The 19,067-nt window shown below is 48.3% G+C and overlaps 1 long non-coding RNA gene across 1 annotated transcript in view; it reads right to left on the bottom strand.

The window, feature by feature from the left end:
- Nucleotides 1–2,006: 2,006 nt before the first annotated feature.
- The window catches only part of LOC130681491 (uncharacterized), an 83,426-nt gene continuing 66,365 nt past the window's right edge, over nucleotides 2,007–19,067 (bottom strand). Inside the window, exon 3 of the long non-coding RNA XR_008994680.1 lies at nucleotides 2,007–2,418. This is a non-coding gene — a long non-coding RNA (uncharacterized LOC130681491). The remainder of the gene's footprint in view (nucleotides 2,419–19,067) is intronic.

The following is a 19,067-nucleotide window of genomic DNA, read 5'->3' as shown; positions in this document are numbered from 1 at the left end:
ACCGCACATCTGTTAGGATGTCTGTTATCAAAAGGACAAGAGAAAACAAATGTTGGGGAGGATGGGGAGAAAAGGGAACACTTGTGCACTGTTGCTGGGGATGTAAAGTGGTACAGCAACTATAGAAAATAGTATGGAGTTTCCTTAAGAAATTAAAAATAGAACTATCATATGATCCAGCAGTCACATTTCTCTGTATATAGTCTTTATCTCAGAGAGATAGCTGTACTCCCATGTTCACTGCAGCATTGTTCACAACAGCCAAGGTATGGAAACAACTGAAGTGTCTGTCAATAGATTAATGAATAAAGAAGATGTGGTATATACACGCAGTGGGATATTATTCAGTGATGAGAAAGAAAGAACTCCGCCATGCGCAATACATAGATGGCCCTGGGGGGCATTATGCCAAGTGAAATAAGGCAGAGAAAGACAAACACTGTATGATGTCACTTACATGCCGGATCTAAAAAAGCTGAGCTCATACAGCAGAGCAGAAAAGTGGTTGTGCTCTGGGGGGTGAAGGGACAGACAATGGAGGAAATGGGGAAAACGTTGGTCAATTAGTACAAACTTCCACTAATAAAATGACTAAGTTCTGGGGACTCTAATGTACAGCATGGTGGTTGCAGTTAATAATACCGTATGATACATTAAAGTTGCTAAGAGAGTAAATCTTAAATGTTCTCATCACAAAAAAGTAATGCTAACTATGTGATGCGATTAAAGTGTTAGCTAAGCTATGGTGGTAACCAATTTGCAACACACGTGTACCGATTGAGCACTTTGTACAACTTACACTTGCACAATGTTGTTCACCAATTATATCTGAATAAAACCTGGAAAAAATAAGAAGAAAAGGGAGGGAAGGACATCGGAAATAGATCAGAGGGAGAAAAACTGAAAAGATGGCTCAGGACAAGGTTGAGGGTGTGTGATCTTCAGCCTCGTCAGTCTTAGTCCATTGTTCATGCTGACGCAATCGCACATAATGCGACTGGACGAGATGAGCCCAGCAATGCAGGTTCTTTAGTGGGTGCCGCTGGACACGAGACGTGATCCACGGAAAAGGAGGCAGTGAGGTAAAAACTGGGATTAGGGTCTTAATCGAGGAGATGGAAGTCCAGATGACCATTGAAACACGGCTGGAGGAAGCCCTTCTGATTGAATCCGCTGTGCCTGGGCCAGCACCCCTGCGGCTGTTCATGTGGGCTGTGCCCTTGGACTGAGAGGACACGGCACTGGGAGCGGATGTCCGTGGGGGGCGGGTGCTGAGCCGCGTGGCCCCCAAGGACCCAGGACTGTGATGTCCCGAATGAGGAGTGAGGGGAGGGCAGTTGCTGGCCTAGTGAACAGTTCCCAGTAGACCCAGGAGAATGGTACAGACACCCAATGTTAGGATGGAACAGATAATCTGGCATCTAGAAACCATTAGGATTTTTCTCAGAGATGTCACTGTTCTTTCTCCCACACTGTGCCCATTTCCCCAGGCCTCAGGAAGTCCTCAAGCCCTACTTTTCACATATCAGATGTGCTTTGTCATCTCCCTAAGAGTGGTTTAGGCAACTAAGACTGATTACCTTTCTATTAAGGATTTTCAATGTGCACACATGAACATGCCCAAAATACCAAAATCCCTTCAACCCAATCAGCACGCTCCCTGAGGGACACAAATGAATGCCTTGCAGGTGTGGAGAGATTATCCATTTCCTCCTGGGAGTTTTCCTGCCTCCCTGCTCTGCCCCCAGGCGCTGTGGACCATTCGTTTCCCAGGGCGGCTCAGAAGAAACTGGCCTGCACCCCGCCTGGAGAGCTTTGTTGGCCACGGTGTGACCCTCCTACTAAAAACGGCAGCCACATCCCAGCACGAGCACAGGTTCTCAAAGAGGGAAACTTTCCCAAAGATCATATGCGATGAACCCTTGCTACCTATGAAGTTTGCTCCCAATTCCCTCCTCATCCCAAATCCATCCCAATGAACCAGATCCCAAGAGCTGAACAACAGGCGAGGAGTGTTTAATTAATTAGTGTAATTGATGAGGTCATTTTCTTGCTTGACATTCCATGGGAGGCGCCCCCATCAGAATTCCTGCCGCATTCCTCTATATCCACATTGTGCAACCTGATATGTGAACGTGATACAATTCAGATGGGGTGATGAGCATTCAGACAGCGCTGATGAGCTGGGCAGGAGAAGCAACTCATGAGCAACAGTCACTGGCTTCCAGAGAGAACACACACCTCTCCCAAGAGAAGGAGAGGCCAACTTCAGATGTTTACTGTCTTCTAGGTGGTGGCACCTGGTACATGGAACTCCAGCTCTCAGCACTCCCCTTTTTACAGCTCTTCAAAATAGGCTGCATCAAGTGGACGGCGGTGTCCTGGATTTGTCCTCATAGTTCTCACATCCATGGGACGCTGGTAAGATAAGAGAGAACATTAACTCTTCCCTTTTTATCAATTTATCCACAATAGAGCTAAGATCTGAGGCAAGGAGACTGGGAAGAGCAGTCCAGACAGAAAGGAGAGCATGTGCAAAGGTCCCAGGACAGCAGAAGACAGAGAGCTGAGACAGAAATCAGGGCGCCAGACCACAAAGTCAAAAGTATGGTGTGAAATGATGCTGGAGCAGTAGTTGGGGCCAGACTCTACAGGACATTGTAGGTTCTGGTTAAAGATCTGGCTCTAGACCCTAAAAATATGAGAAAGAGAATTTTTTTAAAACACTAGGCAGATGAGTGGCCCAGTCCTGCGGGCTGCATCTGGGGAGAAGCATTGGTGTGGAGGACAGATCTGAAGGGCTGGTGTGGAGGCAGCAGTTCAGGCACCAGGTGGTTGAGCCAGGGTGGTTCTGGGAGGTAAAAATGAATGAACTACAGAGACATTGCCAGGCAAAAGTGACATGATTCCGCAATGACCTTCCTGCCCTTGACGCGGCCGAGCGCTCAGCCTCCCCCTTCCCAAACTGCCTCTTCCGGTGTAGGCAGATCTCCCAGAGTAGAGTGGCCTTGAATACTAGGCTCATAAAATTTGAGTTTTCCTTTGCCTCCAAGATCTTAGCACTGTCATTGTCCACTGCTCATTTTGGGTCTTTCACGCCTCAAGAAGACTTTACATTTTGTCCAGCTTTTCGAGCCCTTCTCCAAGGGCAGCTTAGCCCATCACTGACTGAAGTGGAAGATGTACTTTATGTCTACCCCAGAGATTCTGATCCCTGTCTTTTCCTGCTCCTTCCCAGGGTCCCTGGGGAAGCGCTGAGAGGCAACAAAGGGATCATTCATACAATGTCAAAATTTAGAAAAATTACTTATATCATCATTATCATCCATTAGTTGTTCAATGCCAACCTTATTATACATTGTTTTCTTGCCCTTTTTGGCCTCATACTCTGACTTTGAAGGCCTCTGCCTATGGCATTGATCTTGAGATACTGTTTTCTACCAAGAGAATAGAAAAGTAATTCAGTCTTCCCTCTAACAAGCTTGATAGGAAGGTATGTTTTTAGTACTAATAGTTGGAAATAGTCTCCTGCAGCTTCCAAGCCTCTCATTAATGCCCCCTTCTGTAGTGGCACCCCAGCCTTCTCAGTAGCTTGGAGCGGGGGCCTGGGTCTGCTGGGTGCTAGGTGGGGGTCGTGGGGGTGGCCTCCTCCCCAGGAAGCAGGCCGTCCCTGGGCCTTGGCTCGTGGAGAGGACGCATCCTGCTCAGGCAGCTCTTGGAGCAGAGGTGCGCTGGGGAGGCTGCTCTCTCCCCGAGGTCTCGAGGGGAACCTGCTGATCATAGGAAGGGGCCCCCACAAGTGAGGGGCTTTGAGGCTCAAGTTCCATGAACTCGACCCTCAGCCCACCTCTGCCACTCCAGAGGAGCAAAGCTGACCTCTCTCTGCCTGTCTGCAAGGGCCTTTGACAGTTTCTGAATTCTGCTTCACCCTCACAAAGTGCAGACATTATTGAAGAGACATCAATGAGTCTGAAGGAGCTTCAGAAATGAGGCGGCCTCTTGGGGTAAATGTCCAGACCCCTCCCAAGAGACTGTTCCAGAGACAACAGCAATCCCAAAAACTCCGTTTTTAAGGACACAGTTTCACGAACACTGTCATATCACGTAGAGATATTTTTATCTTCTTTCATCAACTGTATCATGTCTTTCAAACATGAAATAACTTTTGAAGCAGGGATGGCTGTGGTCAGAATCAATGTTCCTCCTCAGGCTGAGCTACCTCGGAGAGCAGGGTACCGCTGCCAGTTCTGCTCGGACCTCACAACCCCAGGCAGCACGCAGGACGGCAGCTAATGATTTTCCAAGTCTCAGTCCCCACCTCCATCGCCCCACCACTGACATTATAGGATCTGCATTCAGGGCCACACTAACCTGAACAGGAAACTAGAGAAGTTTAGCATGTTGTTAACTATATTCTTATTTGGGTTTTTCCCCCCCCAGATTTCCTGTATGTTCCTGGGTAGAAACATACAGGCCCTGGAAAGTTTAGAGCTATTTTTTCAAACGTTATTCTTAGTGTGGGCTTGGAGACAGGCAGGTGGGTGGGAAGGAAAACGTCTTTCCTGGGAGAAGGGAAATTGAGGCCCAAGAGACTTACTTGGTTCAACCATGACTTCCCCCCATCTGGTATTCTGAGACCCCAGCTACACCAGTCTCCCTACATTCTCTGCCATTTATTCATACTGATTTCTATCATGAAAGAGAACTCAACTACCACTCAAAATCCAGGAAAAATAGTTTTTTTTAACTGTGCACTTTAGAAAATGAACAAAGTAAAAGGACGGATTGTGACAAACTGGGAAAATATCTGCAACTTACATCACAAGCAATGGATTTCCATACCTAACATGGCAAGATCCTGAAAATCCTACATTCCAACAATATCCAAGTGAAAATATACTAAGAATAAAAGACACCATTCGTGGCAGCCCCTGGTCTTTTGGAGTGCCGCAGAAAGGCTGGCGTGTGGGCGGGAGCGTGCACGCTCTGCTTTGTCGTGAGGCCCTTGTCACGGGCTGAATGGTGTCCCCATAACTCATACATTGAGGTCTCAATCCCCAGTACCCCAGAACGTGACAGTATTTGGAGGTAGGGTCTTTAAAGAGGGAATTCAGTTATAACGAAATCAGGGTGAGCTCTAACCTAGTATGACTGGTGTCCTTATAAGAAGAGGACATTTAGACACAGACATGCACAGAAGGAAGGTCATGTGAAGACACAGGAAGAAGGTAGCATTTACCAAAGCACAGAGAGTGGCCTCAGAAGAAATCGGATCCGCTAACATCTTTATCTTGGACTTCCAGCCTCCAGGACTGTGAGAAAGCAAATTCCTGTTGTTTAAGCCCCCAGTCTCTGGAACTTTGTTACGACGGGCCCCGCAAATTAGCTAATACGGCCCTGAAGGTCTGTTTGCACCAGGGAATCACAGATTCTGCCTCACCTTCAATCTTCATGATTCTCCCGGTTGCTGGCTTCCTTCTCTCCGCAAAGCTTCCCGAAGGGGCTGGAAACATGGCCACTAGCAGCCTTGCTGCCCCACGGAAGGACTCTGATTGGTCCGCCATGATTCAAGTCTCTGTCGGTAGGCCAATCACTTGAGGCCAGGAGGACGGTAAAGGATGATGGGTTCAGGTGGCATCAAGGGCTCACTCTTGACTGAAGAGGCTGCCCCCCAGTAACGCTGGTCTTGCTAATTTCAAGCAAACCAGAGCTCCCACCACAAGCTCCCGCTTCCTGGCCTTCCAAAGTGCCGCCTGAGCAGACCCGCTGGCATGGCGGACGAGGCAGACACTGACCGGGGGGCTCAGAAACCCAGAAGGACCCTGGACCCTCTTTTCAACTGTACATGCTCCTGATGGCGGTTTCACATTTCATTCATTGTTGTTATGCTATTAATTCCCTAAAAAAGGAAGAAAGTTGCTTCCTTTTCTTCTTTGTAGATGAATTGAGCAGAGAGTCCTAGAAATGGTGGAAAATCAAACAGTAGTTCAGAGAGGGAAGTAAGGGGTAAGAAATGAGCTTCATAAATTTAAAACTTTTCCTGATGTCACCCTGCTTTTGAGTTCTAAGAAAAGAATTCATCACATGAAATGCAGCATTGACAGAAATATGTGAAATTCTCGTTTAGATGATACCTAATCTAGGGGTTCTAGAGTGATGGAATAAAATCCACAAGTTCTTTTTAATTATCCCTCTCCTTGTGCCATGATTTAACTATATTCCCCAAAAGAGAAAGTCAGAAAAACATGACAAGATTTCAGCTTCCACGTTCCAATGTTTTCAAATTGGGTACAAAAGCACTGTCTTCCCTGGATCACTGGCTTCTAGAAGTTTGTTGACTTCAAGGTGTCCCTTGTAACACGCAGCAACCAAACCTGACTGAATCGTGCTGAGATTCTTTCTGCCTGCTGGCACATCTCCAGATTCTAACCAGCCCCGTGCCATCTGTCTAGTGCCAAACTAGCACGTGGTAGGTGCCTGGAGGACGGACAGGTGCTCCTTTCCCTCCCATCTCCCCCAAGCAGAGAGGCAGCCTTGATCGAAGGTGAAGTCTCCAGGCTACGGGTCTGTCTTGGCTCTGCCGTCGCCCAGGCGGCCTCTGCCGAACCACTTCCACTGAGTCCACAGAAGCTGTGTGACTGTGGGCCTCCAGCTGGTGAATCCAGAGGCAATGGCCGTCTGTCCCGAATCCAAGACACTCCTTTGCACGGCCTGTGGGGCCCATATTCAATAGTGATTCTGTTCCCTCTGCCTCACTTTGACACCCCAATGTAGCCTCACTCAGAGGCTCATTAAACTGCTAGATTGAACCTTCAGTTCCGGCCTCCTGAAAAAACTACTCCAGTTGTAAACATTAAGCGTTTAAAGGAGACCAAATAGACACTCATTCAATACAGGCAGGTCTCAGGTTCCCCATCTGAAACTAGGCCCAGTCCCTGGATCCCTCAGGATGAACGGGCAGCTCCCGATGCCAGGAAAGTGCTTCAACAACATCAGGTGAGATGTACAAATGAGAGGTAATTTGACAAGCCCGCCGGCATGGAGCAGCCCATGAAGTCGATGCAGAGTGCTCTAATGCACTTAAAAGCCCAGGAGCAAGCCCAGAGTGAGTAATAATGGCCTAAACACCACCAGGGATTTTCCCAAGCCTAATTTCCAGGCCTCATGGCCACAGGGCTCCATCTCCATTGAGCTAATTAAGGCATAGCGGAGACAATCTGACAGAGCAGCTCACCCTGGCCCTGGTCTAGATTTATAGGGAAGAGAAGTTGCCAAGAAGGTAAATTAGACATCAGCAGGGCTTCCCCCAGGATGACGACGCCTCGGGGGCACTGAGACTGTGAGACTTAACAGTGAATATACATCAGTGCCCGGCAGAGGGACCAGGAGGTGTGGAGGTCAGAGCGAGCCGTCTTCCGTTTGCTGACCATGTGGTCCTGGCGCAGCTCACCGTTCAGATACTTCATTTCTGCATCTGTAAAATGTAGCTAAATTACCTGTCCTTAAAGGTTGCTGTGAAAAGGAAATTTCTGTAAAATGGCAGTACTGGGCCTGGCACAGACTGAGTGCCCAACACACAGTAGCTGTTATCATTGCTGATCCTTTCTGCTCCCATGAAACAGCCACACACGGGACCAGTCCTGAGAAGTGAAAGGCTGTTTACCCTTCGGACCCAAAGGCTCAGCCAGCCCTGAGCGCTCCTTTGGGGAGGGTACATTTACATGGGATGCATCTGCCTGAGGCGTCCACTTTATTTTTTTATCAGCTTTCTCAAATAACCAGTCACTTCTCTCTCCCCCAGAATTCCCTAGCACTAGCTCTGGACACTGCCGCCTCTTCTAACCACCCCTGTCCCACCAGTGCCATGAGCCACGTGGGACCATCACACGAGAGCCACAGCCCGTACTGCTCGCAAGGACGGAGGACCCGCGCCTCCCTCCCAGTCGCCCTCATTGCTCACTCTTCGCAGAATCAGCTTCTACACCTAATATCCCCACTTCTGAGCCAGGACGGCGGGGCTGATGGTTGGATTTAGTTTTCAGCTCAATGGAAGAAGAGTAAAGAAATTCCTACTGAGTAGGGCTGTTCAACATATATACATAAACGTTCATACATATATGCGCTTGTTGTGGGAGAGAAATTCGAAGGGTCAGAGTGTAAACCAAGTCCACACCAAAGTCACACATTGGCACACATTACTGTCAAGGTTTTAATTTTCTCCAAATTATTCTGTAGATTAATTCCAGTCTTGGAATCTGGACAATGAAGTAGCCTGGCTCTCATCACTTCCCGTCTGCTTTTGAACCTGGACCCGAGAGATTCGTAGTAGCCCAGTGACAACAACATTCTGTTTGTTTTCTTAATACATTTTTCTCTATTACTTTACTGTGCACTTGGGTTTCTCAAAAGTACGTGACTGTATCAGAGCCAGCGAGCATCAGAGTGTGACCGACATGAGCCACGTTAATTCAGCTGCAAGGACCGCCTGAGATTCCCAGTCTCAAAGGCAAGATTCACAGCATGCACACGGCTTCCCGCCCTCATCCTTCAGAGAGTCCAACTTCACGTGCGGGGCGCACATCCGATTTCAAGGAGCTGGGGGTTATTGCCTCGTTTTTATCTTCCCTGCGGTTTTTCTCGGGTGCCAGGGTTTCTCAGCCTTGACACTGCTGACATTGTGGCCGGATGGCTCTGTTGTGACAGGGAGTGGGAGGGGTCCTGGCCATTGCAGGGTGTTCAGTGTGACCACCAGAAATGCCTCGAGAGCCAACTGTTCTCTCGGCAGCCAAAGAGCCTCTAGTTGAGAACCACTGTCGTGAACTGAAATCTTACAAAAGATGTCAAATACTTCACAACTGCTACACTTTATAGCCAATCTGTTCACTCCCAACTCAAAGCTCTTGGAAAAACCTGGGTGAGGTGTGATCCCAGCATTCAACTGTCTCCCCAGGTATCTGTCCACCTCCCTGTATCTGCAAATTGTCTGCCTCATTGACCCTTCCGTTAGATTCCATTATCCATTCATGTTTTGATGCTAAAAGATGTCTGCTCACATCATGTCTGCTATGTCTAATGGCCTCAGTAATTTAAAAGCTTCCTGCCGGCAGGCATTTCCCACTATTGACTGTGGTCTTCTGGAAAATGTATGTTGCTTTCTCCTAGGTATGCTTGGGTCTTCCCCTCCACCACAAAGCTGCAGGTGTCATCCTGTCTACAACAAAACGACTGAGCGTTGAGAGCTTGTATTCATTGGTTTGCGATTTTAGTCCCACAGAGATGCTGACCAGACAGCCCCTCACGATGCCGCCACAGGACAGCGGCGTCAGCACGGAGCTTCTGAAGTGAGAATAATGAATGCTGTTGTCCTATCTCTGCTCACTCCTTCCTTTCTGAAGAGGTGTTTTAAGTCGTTGAGATAGTTCTTAAATTCAGACAGGTTTTTGCGGTTCCAGCACTGTTTGGAACCTTCAGAACATTTTGCTACAGTAGAAAATCATTTTTTCTCTTCTTGGAATAATTTTACAACCTAGAAGTGCTTCCAGATGGTAGGAGTTGGTTCCTCAATTTTTTGCTTCGAGATTTTAAAAGGATATATACGTAGCAGCTAATGTGGTTATCATACCAAGTGAATTTAGCAAAGCCCTTCATGCTAGGTCAGCTGCTTCTCTTTCCATTTCTCCTACCATTTCTTTCCCTTTCTTCCATTCTTCTCCATGGCACATTCTGTATGTTCCAGTCTTAGCAACCAGGTCATATCTCTGAGCATTCTGGCATTCTCTCTCTGGAAAACTGTTCAATTCACATTTACTGTCAGTCACCCTAATAGATCAATGAGAGAAAAGAAATGAAGGTATATATACAAATAACTAAGGTATGGGGTATAAAATGGTATGTGTATCATGTAAGATGTATCCTTAAATATTGTGAGGATTTATTTTATTTTGAACTTAAGGTTGCTTTTATTTTGTGGGCTCCTGAAATATTCCTTATGACGATCATCTGTCCTCAAAATATTAAGGCTCGCTTTAGTATCTTCCGCTGTCATTGCTAAGCTGAAGGTCACATTGAATGCTGCTTAGTGAAGTATCGCCTGTGACCGAAAGGTCAGGGCTCTGCAGGCCCAGGAGGGGCAGCCCAGGGAGCTGGGGTCTGCACGGCACTCAGTGGAGCCCACCTGCCCCTCGCGGCAGCCGGCTGGTGGGGTTAACAGCCCACCACTGCCAGAAACCCAGGTAGCTTCATCACAGATGCCTCTGCGTCCTCTCTGCTCTAATGGTGTCTTTTCCTTAACCACCTTCACTGGAGAAACCCACCACCAGTCGGCTCAAATACTGGAGAAACTGGGCTGGGGCAGGAAGGAAATCAGAAGGCCAGGCCGAGACCAGGCGTCTTCCAAGTGTGAAGGCCCTTCTCCAGGCCTGACCCTCGGGCTTCGGGTTCTGCCTCTCTCCAGGGGAGCCCGTCAAAGTCTCTGAGGAGCACATTTTGGTGTGGTTTAGTTTGTCCCTGACGAGGCCCAGGTCTGCCTCCCCGGCAGAGCATGCCCCTTGCCCCCCATCACCCGTTCTCTCCCGCTTCCTTGTAGGGACAGAGCTTCCTGATTTTGACAGAACACACGACCGCAGAGGTAGTGACAGCGTTTCCCAACTGACCCGGCAGCGAGGTGTAGCCGGGCCCTGAGCTCCAGACCACAGGACCTGGACAGCGCCATGCGCCACTTCCCGGAGGTGTTCTGGACACTTCTCTCCATCACCACATCCTGCTGATTTTGCCTCATTTCTCTCCACTTCTTCTGCATTCTCCAACTCCAGCATTAGATCGCTATTCCAAGCCTCCATGACTCTTCCCTGGACTATACCAGCGGCAACCTCCCTGCACCCCCTGGGCCCCAGCCTGCACCCCGAAGCAGTCTCCCTGGGGCACAGAGCATGCCTCTCCACATACTGGTCTGCCTCCACCACATCTGCCAGCCACCCTGACACCTGCAGGACTGCTCGTGGCCCCTTGGCGGAGGACAGGGGCCCTCCAGGTGGCCCACGAAGACTGACAGCCTCCCCTCTTCCTGCAGCCCGGTCCTGCACCACAGCCCCCTCTCCTCGCCCTCCTCCCAGCCCTCTGCCCCCCAAGCCCACCACCCCACCCCACTACCGGAACGGCACCCGTCCCTTTGGGCTCAGGGAGCTGCTGCTCATTCTGAGATTTCAGCCCCAGCAGGACCTCCCAAGAACAGCGGCTCCTGACTGTCTTGCGAAGGATACATCCTCCCACGAAAAGCTCTGAGTGGACACATGTTCCTGGCAAGTCCTTCCTGACACTCATCCCCGTTGCAACTTCATGTTTGCTTGTGTGATGTTTTGATTAATTTCTGTCTCCTCCAAAGGAGGTGACGTCCCAGCGCAGGGACTGCGTCTGGTCTTCCTCATCTTTGTGTGCCCAGTGCCTAGCTCGGGATTAGAGGATTAGCACTCTAAAATTACCACTCAGATGGGTGCCCTTTACCACATACCCACTGCAACTGCTCTAGTTCAGACCAGCGTCATCCCCCACGTGTGCCACCGACACAAGCGGGAGGAAGGGGCAGTAGGTATGCAGGGGGAGGACCTGGGGTGTGCTTTGGAAGCAGAGCAGCAGGATTCGCTGTGGAAGTGGGTGAGGCAGGACAGAGAAAGGGGGGAATCAAGACCTCTCATCCCCCGCAAGATCCCTCAAGCCCAACACCCTGATTTTGAGGCTGAAGGGCCCCCAGGCTCTGGTCCCTGACTGCCTTACCAGCCTCACTCCTCGCGTCTTCCCTGCCCACCTGCCACGCCCCCTCCCCAGCTCCCAGCTGCAGCCACAGCGGACAGCCTGCAGTGTCCTGGACTCCCTGCCTTCTCTCTGCTCTGCTGCACCCCTGCCTCTGTCTGACTAACACTGACCCTTCATTCTCAGCAGAAGTCGCCTCCTCAGAGAAGACGAGGCTGGGGTGCCCCCCTGTGTGCTCTCTTCTATCTTGTACCCTACAGTGACCCAGCTGCCACCCACACCTTCCTGTTACTTCCTGTTTATTCCATCTCCCCCCCTGGGTTACAGCTCCTTGGGGACAGACGGGGTGTCTTATTCACCATCACATCCCCTCAACCTGGCATAGCACCTGACATGCAGTAAAGCTCAGTACACCTTGACCACATGCATAATAACAGGATTACTACAGACGCTCAGAGAGACTAACCAACTTTCTCAAGGTGACTGGGCAGTAAGTGGCAGAGCTGGGATTCATATCATACAAGCAAAAAATATAGTCTTTCTAGTTTTTTACTCTGCCTCCTAAAAGTGCAAATGGAAATAAGGGGCCTGTTTGAGGGAAAGGGAGAGGAATTTTAGGAAAGCAGTTCGATTGGTCTCTCCCTTTTCCAGAAATGGCATTGATGGCCAAAAGGGAGGGGCTGGAGGGAGCAGGTGGCATTTGCCAGGAAAGGTGGGCAGTCTTCCAGTCCAGGGCCGGATAGGGGTCTGCTATGAAGAGGTTTGGCAGGCAGAACCGGGGTCCCGAGCAGGCAGACCACAGTGGGGCGGGAGGTAGTGGACCCTGATAGCCACGTCTGGCATGGCCTTTCCTGGGCCACACACAGCAGCCTGGAGTCGAGTAGAGAAAAAGGGTACGTGTGTCAGACACAGGGCCTCAGACATCTCAGCCTTTTTAGGGCCCTTGCTAGATGATCAGTCCAACCTCTGACTCACCACCTGCATCTCACCCCAGCACTTCTTGAGCATGTCCATCAATGCAGACCCTTTGTTGAGCACCTATTCCCCTTTGAAAGAAAACAGCCCTGCAGAATTATTAGGAGAATAACACTAGCTCATTTTGTCATGCTGTGGACATATATCTGGTAATGAGATTTTTCAAAATGAATATGTAAGGACAAGTAGTATAATTGCCTTTATCTACAAGGCTGCTTTTTTTAAACCCGTACATACATATCCCTAGTGTGATGTTAATGTGAAAGCATTTTTCCTTTAGATAATTCAAAGGGCGAGACCCTGTGGCCCAATAATTTTTACACTTCCAAGTGGATATATGAAAAGTCAGCTCAGGACTTCTGCTTTCAAGCTGCTGTTAAAAGTTGCTGGCTTCAATGTCTCTGCCCTGTGAAAATTGTGGAGTTTTATTTTAGAATTAGATCCTAGGGTTAATTTAAAGATTATGCCAAGTGGATGTTCCAAATGCACTCCTTCCATCTGACCTGCAGGAACGCATCTGCTCTGTGTTCACCCCACCCGGCTTCTGACGGTGGCGTGTGTCTGATTCCTTTGATTAAAAGGAAGGGTTTGTTAGGATGTCACGTGCAGTATATCAAAGGAGACCAGGCACTCGTCTGCAAGTCAGGTGACAAAGGGAGTGATCAGGACCAGTATGGCTAAGCAGACGTTGTGAAGAATGGGCTCAGGGGAGTGAGACATAATTTGGAAAAGTGTTCGTTAGTGGTGGTTTTGGTAATAATCACACACAAGTCCCAGGGCCTGCAACATTCAGTGAAGCAAAGTAATTTCCCAAACATCCATCTGTCCCAACCAAACTGTAAGAACCAGGATGGTAAGGGCAACTCCACAGCATTCGGCAATAATTTTGCAAACTGGGATTTGTCCAGCTGCTCAGTGGATGGTGCTAGATGAAGAAGGCACCTTACCTTTAATCAAAGCATGATGAAACAGCTTTGTTTCTGAATAGCGAGGCTGCCCAACAATATCATTTCCTTTTTATTTGAGTCAAAATATACATTGTGTTCTGTTTTGTTTTTTTTTTAACTTCTACAGTAACCGGCGTCTGCACTGGGCAGCCCTTGCACTTTCAGCAGGAGACGAAGCCTGGTCCTGAGAGGAGGGAACAGAAATGGTGCTCGCCGCACGGGGCTTGCTCCCAGACCACCGAGTTCTCGCTCTCAAAGTGTGTGGCGGCCCAGCAGCGCCGGCCTCAGTGGGGCCTTATTAGCAGTGCAGAACCCCGAGCCACCCAGACCTACTCAGTCAGAACCCACATTTTGCTGGCCTGGCTCAGGGGAGTCCAACATCGCTTTCTCTTCTTTTCATGGCCTGGTTGTTTAGAGAGATCATTTAATAGAGGAAATACCTTTTACTTATTGAAAGTACAAAGCAGGTACTTTACCTGCTTTTGCATTACACTCATTCTTCCAAACATATTTATAAAGTGTCTAGCATGTGTCAAACCCAGTACTAGGAGCTAGGATAAAACACTGACTGAGAAGGGTCTGTCCCCTTGGGATTTAGATTCTGTGACAACAGGTGTATTTCACAGAACTCTTTTCTCAGTCTTCAGGGGTATGCGTGTCTTTCTAATGCTGCAGATTTTTTTCACAAAGCTCACAGCCACTCTGTTTTCTGGAGTGCCACCCACTAACAAAGAGCGTCGCAGGTTGGAGAGTGGCCAGTGTGTGAGGGTTGTCCCTGGGGCCCCTCAGGGGGCTCCAGCCCCTTCCACATGTGAGGCTGAGGGCAGGTTTCCTGACCTTTGTGCTGTGCAGGACCCATCCCCATTTTCCATGCAATTCTAAGAGCCCCAACTCAGCCCACTGCCTGTAAATATGGATATTGCTTCAGAGGCTAAGGAGCAGGAAAGCAGAACACAGTTCTGGATTTTAAGTCCTGCCTGTGCACAAAGCCAGGAGGAACCTTCCGGGAGAGAACCCAGCTGTCTCCTTTATCTTAGCCCAGGCATCTGCTGCTGAGGAGAACGGCCTTCCGCACCGTCCGCCTGATCTCTGGCAGGGAGATGCTTCCACGAGAGGCCTGGAGCAATGAGGAGGAGCTGTTGAGGAGAGGAGGGGGTGACCCAAGGCTGGGTCTCTCTTCATGCTGTTTTACACTAAAAGGCACAGAGGAATTAGCTGTTAACACAGCCCCCCACTGGAGCTGTATTTACCACCAGCTCCTCACAGATTCTGACACATGTTTAATGTTATCCTGAGTTCCTGAAGTTGGGGGAGAGATTTTTTTTTCTATTTGCATATCTTCATGGATATTTAACAGAAATATGGGGCAGGAAGCCCAAATGCTTTTACTTGACTCTGTCAATTTCTACAAAAGTCAAGGGACTACCTTTAAAGAAAAAATTAAATGAATATTGATGAAAAGCACCTCTTAACATTTTAAAGAGTTGGCTGCTTTAAAACATAAGCCAAAATCATGTCAAATGGCCACAAACCTAGGAGTCCTTCTAAGCAAAGGAATACAACAGACATTGTCTATTTCCTTCCTTTTGATTTGTTTAATGTGGATTTCCCCCAGCTTTATTGTGGTAAATAAGAACTATATACATTGACATGTATCAAATGGCCTCCTTAAACTTTTACAGTGTTATGCCAATTATATCTCAATGAAACTGGAAAAAAATGGTCTCTAGTTAGAATTCCTAAATGTATTTCATTCTTCTCTTCCTCCCTGCAATTATTAGTGAGCATCTACTATGTAGAAATAAATCAAGTCCAACCAAAAGAAAAAAGCAAAGGCTATTTATTCTGAACTTGCTGCACTGTGAGAGTTCACCACCATCACTTGCATTTTGCAGAAACTCAGAAGCAGTGAGAAAGCTTTATCGTGGATAAAAAGCAAGGTTTCCAGTGCCCTGGCTGGAGGCTGCTGGCAGGGGAGGCTGGGGAAGGGCTACCTAGCAGCAGGGCATCCTACATGATTGGTGAAGGGTGTGTATGCGGCTTTCTTGGTTGGTCCAAAGTTGTAAATAAAGACAAAGATTAGGGAGATGCTTATTTACTAATAAAGCTCTAGCCATTTGGGACCAACTGTTGCAGAAGTTATTGTTCAGCCTCCTGGATAGCTACTAGGGATTGCAACCTGGCTTCCCGCAAGGCCAGCTCTTGGCAGACCAGCTTCCTGGGCTAATTATTGCAGATAAAAGGGTTGGTCTCCTGGGCAGGCTCCTGCAGGTTGTGAGTCAAAGTTCTTTTTTTATATTTGTTCTGCTCATTGTCCGTGTGCATGTCCAGTCTCTCAACTATGTGCCACCTGCTAGGTGCTGGGTTACAAAGTCATATGAAATGATGTCTGCTCTCAAGGAGCTTACTAGTAGGTAGTATACTGTTATTAATTCAGAAAGTTTTTTCTAATGGAATAAGACATGAAAAAGAAATGAGGAGTAAAGATTAGAATAAAAGTCTACCTAATCATCATTTTCAGGTGACTTAGTTACAGTCTTTGGTATTAGCATATGGGGTGAAAGCATACTTTTAGGCCAGTGGGTTGATATTTGGGGCAAGAAGTTATCTTATTTTACTGCTAAAATTATAGTACTTACAATATAATAAAGACCTTCTGCTCCTATAGTACACACAGGCCAGGAGACACTTGACCTTCAGGGTAATTTATAATCTCTAAATATACCACAATCTTATACTCCCTAAACTGCCTCTGGGAAAGGAGCTCTGTCCCCTACATGGGCACAGGCAAGACATGCCACACCCAAAGGAGCAGCCTGCACTGGAACTAGAAGCCCACAGAGACCATCGTACAGCAACATCTTTAAGATCTTCTCCACCCTCTCTGTCAGGATATCATCCATATGCCTGTCTTTGCCACCACTGCTGGTCTAAGACACAGCTCTAAGAGTTGCCTTTTTGTGGCAGAGCCCTAAGGAAGGCATGGAAGGAAGAAGGATAGTCAACTCATTTTCCTCCTATTCTCTGAGAAATCAGTATCTCACCATCTCCTCTACTCAACAGAAGGACAAACCATCTTTTAAAGGAGGAACTGGCTTTTTACTGTGAGGCAGATGGTGGAGATGCAAGAACATTCTAGAGGGAGCCCATATCTCACACAAGAAGGGGCCATGTCAGAGCTGACCTACAACAGCATGAGCTGTCTCAGTAGTGATAGGTTTTCTGTCTATGGGATGGAAAGCTGGGTGACCATTTGCCAGGGATTTTAAGGAAAAAGTGGTAGACCATGTGGTATTGTCCTTAACACCCACTCCTTACCCACACCCCACTGTAGCAGCCACGTGATATGAATGTTCCAGGGATGAGTTCCTTTTGGTCTAAGCCAACCAGGACAGTCAAAATCCTTTGTCACAACGGTTGCCTGAGCCAGTCAGCCCATAGCATTCTCCAATGAGCATGTGACCCAATCTAGGTCTCTGGGCCATATGGTGAGGCACTTCTGAAAAATGAAAATGCCTGCTCACCATTCTGAGAGCACTTGAGGAAAGGACACTCTCTGACCTTCTGGAGGGCATGGTGTGCATATGTGAAGCCAGGAGCTGCTGCAGCCATTTTGCCACCATGAGGGAGACCAGCTTTAGACTGAAACTTTCAGAGAAGATGAAGTATGAGCACAGAGATAGCAAGAAACAGTCATCCTTGATTTCCTCACTAAGCCACTGGATCAAACCAGCCCTTCTTCAAGTTACAAAAGCCAATAAATCCCTTCATTGTTTGGGCTATTTTGAGTTGGGTTTTCTGTTTCTTGACCTTGAACAGAACTTACACAGAGGGGATTCCTTTCCTGGAAGACAGACAGGCTCATTTGACTTCTGAGGATTTTTTATACCTCTAAACATTTCACAGACGAGATAAAAATCCCCATCAAAGACTACTGCTGAGCAAACAAATTACGTATTTAACTCCAAATTCAAGAAGCTAAAATGAATACCTAGACTCCACGGGCACTAGGAGTGCTTCCTCCTCAAATAAATACATATTGCCTGAGGGACTGAATGGGGTCTGGGGAGCAGACAACAGCAGGAAGAGGCTTGGCTAAGGCCTGTGATATTTGATACTGAACAATACACTCAATTTGCCCAGTATTTGACACTGTCATAACAGTGACCCATTTGCTTATAAATTTGGTAAACAGCCACAGCCCTGCTGTTTCTCAGACACATCAACATCTAAGCCATAAATGATGATCAAGGTCTCAGAAGCCCTATGGTCTACCTTTTCCTTAAATCCCTTAAGATGACTTCCCACGTCTGTAGGCAACCTCCCCGCCATGTATATTGTGCACACCGGGATCTATGCCAGAGTCACGCAGCAGATTCAAAAAATGTAAACTCTGGGATCCAAGATAACTATTTATAAAATAAATAAAGATGAGCAAAGATGTGACTGTCCAGAGATATTTCCCCCTTGACTTGGTTCTTTTACCTTCTCTGGCTGAGTTAATGAGCTGAACCCTGAATCTGAATTTGAATCGAGCATGCCTGCTACCGTTCCAGAAACACCAGGTCCTATTTCCTCCATAGCATGGGCCGGGGTGAGGGCATTGTTTCTCTTACAAGAAGAACTTCAGGGGGGCCTATGGGAAGCCTGGGGTTATCAGAAAGCCTTACTGTTCTGTTCTGGGAGCAGAGGCTTCAAGTTAACTTCAGTAAACTCTGCTCTTCCCAAGTCCACTCCTGCAAGCAGGTGCCCATGTGGGGAAGCTGGGGAGCCTCCAGAGATGCCTCCGAGATGGGAGTGTGTCTGCAGCGAGCTGAGGAATGCGGTTGTCAGGCCTCTGTCAGCCTCAGCCAGTGGGAAGGCACAGGGTGGAGATGCTCAGAGCCCCTAGGGGGTGGGCACAGGGCTGGCAGGCTTCCAGAGATGCCCCTACTGCGTCCGCTATGGCCTCCAGCCCTGCATCCCCACGTGACAGTTCCCAGAGCCCTTTCTTCCCGCAGCCAGACTGGGGGTGTCAGGATGGTTATGACCAGTTAGTGGCAGCCTGCAGAGGCCAGGGCCCTTCCTCCTAAGGCTGCATTGCCAGCTGAGCCTCAGCCTCACCCCTCAACCTCCCCACTTACTCTCCACCTGACACTTTCCAGAATTTAACAGCTTAGCTAAGGACCACTTTTAAAGTCTCAAAAATGCTAGCCATTATCATGTTATGTGTCTGCCCTGGCCAGCTATACCAACACAAAGCCTTTAAACATCACCAAGAAGCCATTCCACATGGATGGTCTTCCCCGAACATGCCTCCTTGACAATGTCAATTGCCTTCAACTCCCCTCACCAGCTCCCACAGACAATAAATCCCCAGAATGTTGGCTTCCAAAGGGGCCCAAGGAAAATGGAGGGACC

Source organism: Manis pentadactyla, chromosome 18 (genome assembly GCF_030020395.1).
Source record: "Manis pentadactyla isolate mManPen7 chromosome 18, mManPen7.hap1, whole genome shotgun sequence".
Taxonomy (NCBI): Eukaryota; Metazoa; Chordata; class Mammalia; order Pholidota; family Manidae; genus Manis; species Manis pentadactyla.
Note: the sequence above shows the minus strand (reverse complement) of the source record. Positions and strands in the feature narration are given on the sequence as shown.